The sequence below is a fragment of the Canis aureus genome, chromosome 35 (genome assembly GCF_053574225.1).
Source record: "Canis aureus isolate CA01 chromosome 35, VMU_Caureus_v.1.0, whole genome shotgun sequence".
Taxonomy (NCBI): Eukaryota; Metazoa; Chordata; class Mammalia; order Carnivora; family Canidae; genus Canis; species Canis aureus.
In genome coordinates this window covers 25,797,062-25,809,559 of record NC_135645.1, presented here as the reverse complement: position 1 = coordinate 25,809,559, position 12,498 = coordinate 25,797,062, and the positions used below count along the sequence as shown (strand labels likewise).

Sequence of the window (12,498 nt, the reverse complement as noted above, 5' to 3'; positions counted from 1 at the left end):
GACACTTTCCATACCTCCTCTTGTTAGTACATTTTTACACAATACAAAGCCAAGTGCCTCTGTTCATAGCTCCATTTTCTATAATTATATGCTATGTTTTTACCACAAAAATATGTTTTCTACTAAGTCTGAGCAGTGTCCAGTATTTTAACTTTGTCCTTTGGTGTTGATTTCTCTTGCTTGGAGATGAAGCAACAGGACCCAGAACACCCTAAGCCACAAGAATTTAAAATTCCCAGAGAAGAACTAGATGTGAAAGAAAAAACACTGTTCACTTACTTGACCTGTAATTAGCCCGAAAATGGAATGTGTGGGAGAGGTCTGCAGGGATGGTAGGAAAACAGAGGGCAGGGCAAGAAGTGCCCTCACATGTTTCCAGCCCTCTTGACGGGAGAATGGATCCTTACGACTTGTAATGGGTCTCTACTAACCAAACAACTTTTTAATGATTTCCCATGGATTTGCCTATGGACGTTGCCAATCTGCCAGGTCAAGTATACGTATTCTTTGGCCTGCCCATTTTTTTTTCTTTACATGATAAGTAAATTATTTGAGCCTTTCTGGCTACTCACCTGCTTCTAGGAGTTGAATGTCTTGGGCAAACTGGCCGTTCAAACCCTTGGGTTGTGGCTTCTCCCAGACCAGTCACCCTCTCTGAGGCTCTCCTTAGGTCGCTAAGACCTCTGTTCCTGGGACAGCTCCAACTTCTCCAATGTTCTTTTAAAATGAAGTGTTCGTGGAAATATATCAGACATACGGAGGAGTACAAGACCATACTGTTTCTTCCCAGTGACCCCAGCCGTGGAACCTGCTTCTAGATGAAGAGCTAGAGCATTGCCTGCCCTCCAGGAGCGCACCCTGGGCTCCCCTCCTGACACATAACCAGTCTTCTGACTTTCACTACCACCGGGTAATTTTCTTTCTCTTTCTCTTCAACTTGAATTAACGTTCCAGTTTTCTAAATAGCTCTAGAGCACTAGAGTCCTGGCCGGGGGTGAGGACGGGGCATTTCAGGAAGACTCATCTAGGTTGGACTGTGTCCGTCAGAAAAGGCCACGCTGAAGGCCTCATTGCCGGTCCCTGAGGTTGTGAGCTCACGTGGAAGGAGGGTCATTTCAGATGCCACTCGTTCAGGTGAGGTCCTGCTGGAGTGAGATGTGTCCTTAGAAGAAGGACACGGCAGGGATGACGCCATGTGAAGCTGGTGGGTTGGAGTGACACACGTGTAAGCTGAGGGACGCCGGGAGGGTTAGCCGCCCCCCTGGAAGCCAGAAAGAAGCAAGGACGCTACAGGTTGCAGAGGGCGCCCGGCCCTGCTGACCCCTCCGTTTTGGACTTCTGGCCCCCAGAAGTATGAGACCGTCAGCCCCTGCTGTCCTAAGCCCCCACCCCACTTGTGGTACCTTGCCCTTGCAGCCCGGGACAGGTGCCCTGACGCCTCCTTTCTGCGTCCCACAGGGCACCCCCGGCCCCTGGTGCTGGGGCTGCCCCCGGCCCGGCCCACGGTGGCCCCGTCTTGCTCCGGGGTGCTCCCCGTCGGGGACGTGCCCCAGGGGAACACAGAGGCTTCATCACCACTGTGGGGCTTTTTCTTTATCTCTTCCCTGGTGCTTCCAGAGCGAGCCGGTGTGGTTCCCCGACCTGCCCCCCCCCCCCCACCCAGCCTGGCGCGCCAGCCCCTGTGCCTGCCCACCAGCGCCTGCCGGGCTCCTCACCCCTCCTGCCACAGCCAGACTGGGGTGACCTCCTCCTCCACCCCCCGCCCCCGGCTTCCCCAGCTCCTCTGGTCCAAATCATCCTTGACAGGAAAACAACCACCACCGCCACCACCAACCAAGCTCTAGCCTTTAGATGACATCTCTGTTTCCAAGCCGTGTGGCATGCTGGGAATCAAGGGCTCCTTTCGCTGAACTGAGGCTCCCCACAGACCAGGGCTCATGTGAGAAAATAAAAAAGGCCTCTCCGATCAAAAAGCAGCCCAACAATTGGGCTTTAGGAAGTGCTACGGAAATGCGCACAGCAGGTTACGTGACCCAGTACTTTCTGTGGCAGAGGATTGCTTTCCGGGGGCCTTGGCCTTCCGACTGCCCTCGAGCCCGGCCTGAGCCCGTGAGAGGGAGCCACCGGGATGGCAGGAGCCACCGGGATGGCAGTGTTGCGAGGCCCCGGCACTCCGCGCTCAGGCCACTTCCCGGGCTCTTCTCCTGTGGCCTTGCTTTGGGACCTAGGGCCTCGCCGCTCGTGGCCTTTGACCCGAACGCTCTTAGCACAGGCTCCGTCCCTTGCCTTCCGTCCAGACGTCGTTACCCACCACTACCAAGTCTGGGCACGTCTTCAGGACATTTTTAAACACCCCCGGACCTGGGGACAAAGTTTCACAAGTTTAAGTGGCCCGACTTTTGGTTTCTGGTCTGTCAGTGGTGCCTTGTTCTCGTGCTGAGTGGCTTTGAACGTCTAGTTCCTGCTGTTTATGTTTCTATGTCCTTTCTGCCCTTTGAGGAAGAATGCAAAAAAAAAAAAAAAAAAGGTAGGTTTTGGGCTAAGCCTGTATTCTGTACAATAGACACGTTAGGCAATGAAAACTAATAAAATGTGCACTTCGAGTCTGTAGTTGAGGGGTTAGAACGAGACAGAAGGTTGCGTTTGGTGTGTTTGTGTTTACCGTGGCCTTGCTCTCTTTTCTCAGATATCCTTACATTATGAGATCTTGTGCCTTGGGGCATATGAGTCATAAATATCTGGGTTAGCTGGATGGATGGACAGACGGACAAGTGGATGATTGAAGCTGCTCCATCTTGGCCAGTTATTTTATTAAACTGCTGCGGGTAGAACAGATTTTCAGTTGGGTTCAGGGCTACCTCCTGAAGCCTGGAAGGGTGTTCCTAAGCCTGGGAGGATTTCTTGGGCTGGAGCCCAGGGATCTAGAAGTGAGATCTCCTTGGCTGGCCTATGGAATGTGCTAAAACATTTGGCTCGTTGTGTGAAAATGGGGTCACATAGTCTGATTCCACTGGGACCCCCAATGCGTTGGAGTCACTAACTTTCATTAGAAACCCAGATTTATTTTTCTGTTTACCTGAGTGGCACCTAGAAACCTGCTAGGAGACTTGACTTCCCTTTCCTTCTGAAGACAAATGCATGCCCATCTTTGAATTCTCTTTTGCATTTTCTGCACGAAGTTATCTTATAGCGTGAAGAATGCAGCCGTTCATCAACAGTTATCCATATTTGAATATGGATATTCAATATTGAATATGCCTTTTGAGGCTTTCCCGGAAACCTTCTTTATAGAAAACAATGTTAAAGTTATAGGAATCCCATAGTTAGGTTTTCGTGGATTTGTAGAGTTGACTGCAGTTTACATTTTATGATAATACTTGTTACAGTGACCTTGAGCTAAAAAGTCCCATTAATATAAATAGATGACTATTTTTAGTTCCACTGTTCAGAGGTCTAACAACTGCGAGATCATTTTATTTCTTTAACTGCCCACTTTATCAAACATTGATTTTGGCATTTAACAGGCATTTGCCAATCCCTTGATTCTAATGAAAAATTTGCTCATCTTTCTGTGTAGTTGTGCCTTGGATTATTTTCTGGCCAGAGCACAGAACAAAGAATTCCAGAGAAACGTTTGTTTTGTTTTATCTACTTGCTCAAATGCTCTGATTTTTCTTGCCGAGTGTGGTGTGCCCAGAAAGAGAAAGTGTTATAAGATACAGACTGTTTTCTGCAGTATGTTTTGTTTTCAACAGGATTAGAATAGATTCAACTTAACTAGAAATTTACTTTCTCATTTAAAATACTATTAACTTCCCCTCTTCAGAGTCACAGTATTTTAATTGTCTAGGTATTTCTTTATGACTTGAATTATCAGAGGTTTCTTCTTTCTTCAGAGAAAAAAAAACCTATTCATAAGGGAAATTTCTATTTTAAAGTATTTCCAGCAATTTGTGAGATTCAGTGTCTCGCTATTTTATCTAGATTGAAAAAAAAAGAAATTTGTCTCCAAAATGGGATTTTAGATAATCAGTCCTCTGGAAGCAACCTAAATGTCTGCCGGTAGGGAATGGGTAACTTTGCGATATATTTGGTCAGTAGAATATTCTACGGAACTTGAAAAGAAGGAGCCAGACCTTTCTGCAGCTCATCAGTAGAGGGGGAGTTCAAAACCTAACAGGTAGGGTGAACAACACAAATTTCAGAATATTACATATTTGTTATGTAAACGTGCAACATCACTTAAAACAATATCACACACCATATGATATTTATGAATGTGTGCGCACCTGCGTATGTGGGCCTGCGAATCAAAAGGGGACTGGCTCCCTGTCAAAGTCATGATCCTGGTGGTTCCTGGGAGAAGAGGAACAGGGACAGGGAGGGGAAGATAAACGTGCATTACAAAAATTCAAAACAGAACCCCGAGAAGATAGTTACCCCAGTGAATGGGTTCACGGGCTTTTAATATTAACCTTTGGCTTCGATGCGCGTCTTGTGATACACTCCCAGGTACTACTTCCTAACGAAACCGGTTCCCACCAGGAAGGTGCAGACTCCGGGAGCGACACTGCCGCGGCCCTAATCCGTTTCTGCGTCACGATGCCCCCCAGGGAGTCCTCACAGCCGCCGGCCTGGCGCTGACCCGGCTCGCCCCCTTGGAGCTCTGAGGCCCTGGACCAGTTGCCTTCCGTGTCCCTAGCTGTGGAACGAGGGTCGCCCAGCTGTAAATATTGATAAAACCCTGAAGTTATCATTATACTTTGCTAGAAATGATGGCTAAGCAATGTCAGGTCAGCAGAAGACAGAGCAGTGCGTGTAGACGGCGTGTGGCAGCGATTGGCGGTCACTGTGCCCGCGTTACTCGTGTCGGAGGCCTCAAGGCCTCGATGTAAAGCTTTTGTCCCCACCTCAGAATCTTTGCAAGTGCTCTTTCCTGACCCCCCCCCCCCAGGTTCTTCCGGGGAGCTCCCTGTCCTCCCCACCTGGGCCTGGGCCTGGCCAGACCACGGTTGTCACCGAACGGTGCCCTGGGGACTGCTTGCTAATATCTGCCCCTCTCCTGGATGGCGAACTGGTGGCTTGTTTTGTTTTCCCTTCATTACTTTATCTCCAGTGCCTAGAACATCTGGCGTAGCGTAGGCGTCGAGAAATTACTTACTGATTCAATCAACAGTTATTGCAGAAGGTGGAGACATCCAGCAATAATTTTATCAGGAAATAAATTCGATTCACTTTGCCCAAAGGATTAACCTACTAGCATGAGAAAGTAAATCTAGGATTATATGACTTCATAAAACATGCTTATCACATGGATTGGTTTGTAATAATATTACAAAGTACCCCAGGGCAAGGGTACTTTATAAAGATTTTTGCGTCATCTTTGGAATCCGGCTTCAGAGAATCATTTTATGGACAGTAATATAAGTTATCATCACCTATTTCCATGTGCTGTGGAAAGCAGAATAATGGGGCTCCCAGGCAGCTCAGGGCATGACCCAGGGTCCTGGGATCGAGTCCCGCATCGGGCTCCTGCAGGGAGCCTGCTTCTCCCTCTGCCTGTGTCTCTGCCTCTCTCTCTGTGTGTCTCTCATGAATAAATAAATAAAATCTTTAAAATAAAAGCAGAAAAATTTCCAACACTTTAATCTTAAGATTTTATGTATGTTCATCTGATTTCTCATAGGCTCACTCACTTTTTTCTTTTAAAAATAGCAAAAGAGGAACTAACAGGTGCTACTTCCCAAGGAGAATAAGCTAGGGTCCTTCAGAATTAACTGACAAGTAAATAAGCAGTTTGAAAAAAAAAGGGCTTTTATAAATCGGATAGAATGCTACTTATAACTTTGAAGCAAACTGAAACAGCAATCCCTTTGGAAGGGGGACTGTCACAGTCAGAAGAAAGGCAGGAAACTGATTCCGTCTTAGTGGTTGGGGTATTTACTCTGGGAGAGACACACGAGAACGCTTCGAAACTTAAGGACGGTCTGTGTTCGGATATTAGCGTAATTTTCCAGGAAAGACCTTACATAGGATTTTGAACTAATTAAAGTCCAGATTTATTAGATAAGGGAGTAGAGCCAGAAACGGGGAGTTTCAAAACAGTGAAGCAATTTTTTAGGACTGGTATGCCTGGTAGGGAGGTGAGATTTCAGGGCTAGGTAAATAAGGCAAAGCCCTCCATTGAAGAAGGCCACAAATTGTAGCCTTGGGAGGCTTACCCCCTCCTGGCCTTTCTTTGGAGACACGTGATTTTGTACCACAGATCACTGGGGAAAATGTATAGTCATATTCCTTTCATCCTACTTCTCTGTTAACTGTGCTGTACTGAAATCAGAAGTAGGGCAGCCTGGGTGGCTCAGTGGTTTAGCGCCACCTTTGGCCTGGGGCCTGATCCTGGAGACCCGGGATCGAGTCCTGCGTTGGGCTCCCTGCATGGAGCCTGCTTCTCCCTCTGACTCCCTCTCTCTGTGTCTCTTGAGAATAAATAAATGAAATCTTAAAAAAAAAAAAAAAAAAACAAGTAACCGCATTTTTGAATACTGAGTTCATTTTTACAATGTAGTTATTTGGCTTTAAGTATTTGGCCTTGAAGTATGAGTATCATCGTGCAAAATTATGATGGGGGCCGGTCCTGCAAGACACCAAGATACAAACTTTTGTGAATTTTGAATGTGTGGACCCACAAAACCCTGCTAATCACCCCTTAACCTATTTATTAGTCATCTGCCTCCAAATCAGGGTTGGAGAGTGCTTTTGAAGTCATGTGGTTAGAAGACTGCACTTGGCAGGAGCACTGGTTTAAATCACATCCCAATCGAGTTACATCCTTAACACTCTTGACTTGAAGCCTTGGCATCACCTGGCTGCTTGTTAGAAATGCAGATTCTCACGGCCCCCTCCCCGCCCGCCCCCCCCCCGCCCCGCCCCCATCAGAATCTACAGTTTAACAAGATGCTCAAGTGATGCCAATGGACGTTTAAGTTTGTTAAGCTCCAAATGGCTCCCAAGTGGTTTTTAGAACAGGGTATCTTTAGTAACAAGTGACTCATTATCCAACCATGCCACCTGTGTTATCTTTCCTGTATTATCTTTAGGCAACCCAAATATTAGCAAGTTCTCTCCTACTGAGCTCAAACCTAACTCCTTGAATATCGCATTTCCCGGCTTTGGCCTAGCGTCCCCTCCTCCTCCCTCCTCAAGCCTCCAGAACCCGGCTGATGCCTCTTCTTCATGGGGGTCATTCACACATGAGAATGGGCGACCTTGTTTCCTCCCTTGATTTAAGCATCTCCAGGGGTAACTAAGTCCCCATCCCCTGAGCCAGTCCTGGCATGTTATTGTTTGGGGTTTCCTTACCAAATATTCAGACTAGATCATTTTAAAGGAGCCTTCTAACTTCAAATTTGTGATTTCTCCTTTACGTCAGCTGGTGATAAGTACTAGTGGGCAGAAGATGACGGAAACCAGGAGCTGCACTTCTCTCTGTGTTTGGGGAGACTGATTCTGAAGCACAGGTGTATAATTATCCATAATTTCCTTAGGCTCAAAATTCTGCAGCACAGTAGAGTCTTCCATTATAATAACTCCTAAAGAGCCCCACTTGGCCTTTCTTCTCATTTCTAAATGCATCAACGACTTGGCATTTCAAATGTTAAAATAAGCATTTTTGTGTCTCTATAATAAGTTTTCAATTTCAAAGAAAAAAATTCCCTGTAATCTACAACTCAGCACATCAGATTTCATTAGGGGTCTTTAGGGTCTTTAGGGAATTTGTCACAGACACACATCCGTCTTATTCATAGAACTAATTTTTGTGTTCTCAGCTTTTAAAATTTTTCCTTCTTGGGGCTCCTGGGTGGCTCAGTCTGTTAGGCATCAGCCTTCAGCTCAGGTCATGATCCCCAGGTCCAGGATCAAGCCCCGCATCGGGCTCCCCACTCAGCACGGAGTCTGCTCCTCCCTCTGCCTCTCCCCCTCCCCCTCCTCGTGTGCATGCGCATACACTTTCTCTCTCAAATAAATAGTTAAAATCTTTAAAAAAAAATTCCTTCTTGGTAGATTCTAAAGATTTTTTCATGTCGTTTGATCTTCATAATAGTTAAGCCCAATTATCCCCTGATTGTAGGACATTCAAGTTCATAGTGGCTTCTAAAATAGAGTATTTGCCATATTTTTGTTGGTTTTTGTTTTCTTATATTTGTTTCCTAAGAATTTTTTTTAGAATAACATTTTCTACTAACACAAGTGCAGAGCGTGCAATTTTTGTTGTTTTTGTACCAGGGTTCGTCTTGTGTAAGGAAAGCCATAACAAGAGCAATTTGAGACTTTTTTCAAAGTGTTTTTGAGAAAGTAGCCCACAGCACATTCTTACTGGTTGTTCTTCTGATTTCTCCATGCTTCCTTTCCCCTCACTGTCTCCTAGATATCTTCATCCTTGACCTCCTCCTCATTTTCCTGCCTCCCTTCCCTTCCTCCTCGGAGGGTTTTCAGAGCGACAGCTTCCTCTCTCACCTCTGCATTTAACAATAAAGCTGTGTGTATGTGTGGAAAGAAGCTGAAAAATAAGACAGATGGTTCTTTCATTACCAGGTTGTTTTGGATTAATTGAGCTGGATATGGGTTTGTTTGTTTTTTTCGTCAAGGAGACTGAGCTGGATCCCGTGGCTAACCAGTCATGAATGATAGTAATGTAATATATGCTGCTAGTTTTGTTCTTGGAATTTTTTTTTTGTCTTGTTTTTGGTAATTTCATTATCCTGTCGAGTACTTTAGGAGGGGTCAGAAGTGAGTTTACTAAAATGATGTAGTCATTAAAAATGTTTTAATGGCTTAAAAGTTTTTCTTGGGCACTTAGATCCCTTCTTAATAAGCATGCTATCGTTGTGTTTTCTTTCAGCACTTGCAAGTGAAGAAGCAGCACAGCCCTTTATCTTGGGCTATTTCCTGTGGAGAGACTCCAACAATTTAGCAGCCAGGCTCCTGGGCCTCTGGGACCCTCACCACATCACATCCTTCACCTTCAGGAGCAGAGCGCCTTTGGGAAACAGACTTCTAAAAGTGCAGGTAAGCAAAGGCAACACTACCACTGTCTCAGACTTCTTAGATGTGAGCTTGAACCCTTGAAATGTCTCATGCAACGTTGCCAACTCTAACAGGTACCTTTTTAAAAAAATATATTTTATATATTTATTAGAGAGAGAGAGAACTAGCAGGGAGAGCAGCAGGCAGAGGGAGGGAGAGAAGCAGGCTCCCTGCTTGAGCAGGAAGCCCGACGTGGGTCTCTATCCCAGGACCCTGGGATAGTGACCTGAGCCGAAGGCAAATGCCTAACCGACTGAACCACCCAGGCGTCCCTAGCAAATAACTTTAAAATGCCTATAAATTTATCTCTTACTAGTTCAACATATGGCCAGAGGGCCCCTGAGACTATTCATGTAACCAGTGAGTCATCAGCATATCCCAAAGTTTAGCTATAGAAGTTATTAATGTTATTATTAATAAAGTTTATTTAAGTAATCACTATACCCAGTGTGGGGCTAGAACTCCTGCCCCCAAGATCAAGAGTTGCATGCTCTTCTGACTGAGCCAGCTGAATGCCCCTTAAACATTATTTTTATTCTCAATGTGAATAGATCTTCTTTGGGACTATTATAGACCAATTTGGAAGTGAAAGAGTAAAAAACGCTGAAATGAAAACTAGAACATTACACACATCACAGCTATTGTAGAAACTGCTGTTAACAAGCTGTGTAACCTTGGGCTAGATGCTTGCCCTCTCTGGGCCTTGTGTTCTCCATAGAATGAACTCTAATTCCTCGCTGTCCTTAAGTGCTGCAGTTAATAATAGTTTTTTTGAAGTACCTTAGTATAATGTTTAGGGATAGCCTCCTTACCATTCCTGGAACCCATGTACACATTTAAAACCTCACTTCATAAATTTATTCTGAGAAAGCTCTGGAAGCTCTGGAGCTCAAAGATATCCATCAGGAATCAGCTCCATGTTTTACCTGTGCCTCTGTACAGTCTTTCTGATTTGTTAAGGTTCATCAGAACATAGTTATTCTACAAGCAAATGGGATATGTTACTGTTTCGTTTGAAAATCGTTTTTGTGAAGGACACCCGCAATGCTTGAGTGGTACTGGCAAATTAGGACATTCACAGTGGTTTTGGGATTTGGTCATTGGGAATCTCTTCACCCCTTGCACCAAGATTAGTCATGAGTGATTTCAAAGCCCTTCCCTAGCATCGTGAGCTGCTGAGCCTGCAAACCTCTTAAACACCCCAAACTTCGGCTGGACATAGGGCCGGCTCTTCAGGTTTCTTACGGCCAGATGTATCTTCATTTAGTGGAACCCGAGGTGTAGTCATCTTGGTGACTTGCAGAACTGTCTCGCCTGCCAGTCTACATCTTCCGGCATCGGATGGAAATACTCCGAGTTGTTGCAGCCCGGTGGTGAAGGGCGTGGGTTCTGGTGTGTGCCTGCCCCTTACTACCTGGGGATTCTTGTGTACGTTATAATTTCTCTGTGCTGTAGCGTCACCATCTCGGTGATAGAGATGACAGTAGTCCCTCTCTTAAAGGGTGGTTTTGAGGATTTAAAAGAATCACATATGTAAAATATTTAGAACAGCTCTATTATGTAAGTGTTCAGAACATTTAAACTGTTTCTATTGCCATCTGTTGCAGCGTTTCATTCTCTGCTCCCATTCTCTAGGGCTACCGACCCTCAGCTCTTCATCCTTCCCTTCTTAGGCATCGCCGAATGACCTTGGCTTTGCTTTCTGAGTCTAGAACGCAGTCTTTGAATCCTCAACAGTATCGCGGTGTAAGATGCAACTGTCACTCCAGTTCTTTGCAGAATTCTTGATTTTATTTCTTGCATCAAGACATACATTTGGCATGCTGGTTACACGTCCGGGTTGTTGGTTTCTTAAACTCCAGAGCAGTTTTATTATGAAAAGCATAAAAAGGTGTAGCTTCTACAGCCGGGAATGGGGTCTAATTCTAGCGTGAGTTTTGCTGATGATGGATTACTACTACGACTGGGATGCCCTTCATTTTTTATTCAGAAGCAGATGAGTAAGTCTTCTATCACAGATACTTTGAGATGTTGAAATGGATGTGGGGAAATAGCTAGCGTGGTGGTGGATGCTTGATGTTTTAAGGCTATTGTTAGCCTAACGTCGTTGGTTCTTTAGGGTCCTTGCCAGGATGTTACAAAGTTCGCTTTTCAGTATATGGGCAGTTAATATTTCATTGGTTTTAAGAGAAGAATGAGAACAAGATTAGGAGAGACGTTACCATGTGCCAGACTTTTACATAACTGCTTTATATTTGCCGCTTACACTAGCTCTATCGGGTGGTGTTAGTCCCACCTGACAGCTGAGGACACCGAGTTATAAAGAGGTTAAGCAACTTCCCAGGGTCCTATAACTGGTCAGAGATGTCAAGCTGAGACTCGAACCCACAGGGGCGGAATGCCGTGCAGGCAACCTTAACACCTGATCACGCTGCTCCCTGCAAAGAATAGATTCCATGGAGGGGGAGATGAGAAGATGCAAGGACCAATTATAGAAGGCTTAAATGCCAGGCCAAATGATTTTACGTTGGTAGGGCAGACAGTGGGAAGCCACTGAAGGTTTTCCTGTGGGGTGGGTGACAAAATGAGAGCTGGGCTCGGAGGATTCTTACACCAGGTGCAGCACGGGGGTTGCTTTAAAGAGGAGAGAGATTAGAGATCATTGCTAGAAGCTGAGAAGAAATGGGCACGTGGGTTTAGGAGGCAGCGTTGATTTAAGAGAAGAGCTTGCGAGCACCCACATTCACGTGTGCTCAGGAGGAAGTGAGCTGGAGGTGTGGGCAGAGACTGTAGGGGGGGGAGACCCAGGCCTGTGACGTGCCACCCAAAGGAGGTGGTTGGGGAATTGGAAACTGTGGAGGTTGGAGAGGACCACGTCAAGACAGAGACCGGAATCGTGCTGGAGGGAAGGCCACGTACAAGCGTCCTGCTGCGCCCCCGACCCTGCTTCTTGTGAGTGAGGTCCCCTGTGGCAAGGTGGCGACTCTGTCTAAATCCTGGCCGCCTCTTCTATCTTATGGTGACACCGAACCTTCCCCCGTCAGCGCGCCCTGAACCCTTTCCAGCTCTAAGGTGTGTAATTCCTGGGTTCAAATTGTGAATAACGATGGTTGGAAATGCCGTGGGAAGGCCGGGGGGTGGGTCCGTGGACCGTGATAGGCCGTGCAGGACGAGGTGTGCGTCCCGTAGCTATGATGACGGGGTCCTCTCTATTTCCTCCCCAGAATACCGGGAGTATCGGGGCGATAGTGGTAGCAAGTGGAAGGGTCAGGCTGACAGCAGCACAGGAATGAACGTGTTGAGGGAATTTACGAGGCAACCACAAATAATCCCTAGAATGTGAGGGAAATTCTTCTCTGAGCCGCTTATTTCAGAGACACTCTGGTTTCTTCAGAGAAAATTCTGTTGATTGGA

The 12,498-nt window shown here is 46.0% G+C and overlaps 1 protein-coding gene across 17 annotated transcripts in view; it reads left to right on the top strand.

Annotated features, from left to right (window-relative positions):
• Positions 1-12,498, top strand: part of ST3GAL6 (ST3 beta-galactoside alpha-2,3-sialyltransferase 6) — a 78,210-nt gene that overhangs the window by 10,791 nt on the left and 54,921 nt on the right. For 13 of the 17 annotated variants that reach the window (XR_013372522.1, XR_013372521.1, XR_013372520.1 and 10 more), the window contains exon 2: positions 8,900-9,066. The gene's annotated coding sequence lies outside the window, so the exon portion shown is untranslated. Of the gene's footprint in view, positions 1-790; positions 911-8,899; positions 9,067-11,919; positions 12,157-12,498 lie in introns of those variants that run through there. The other 4 variants (XM_077884403.1, XM_077884402.1, XM_077884405.1 and 1 more) reach the window with 2 other exon arrangements.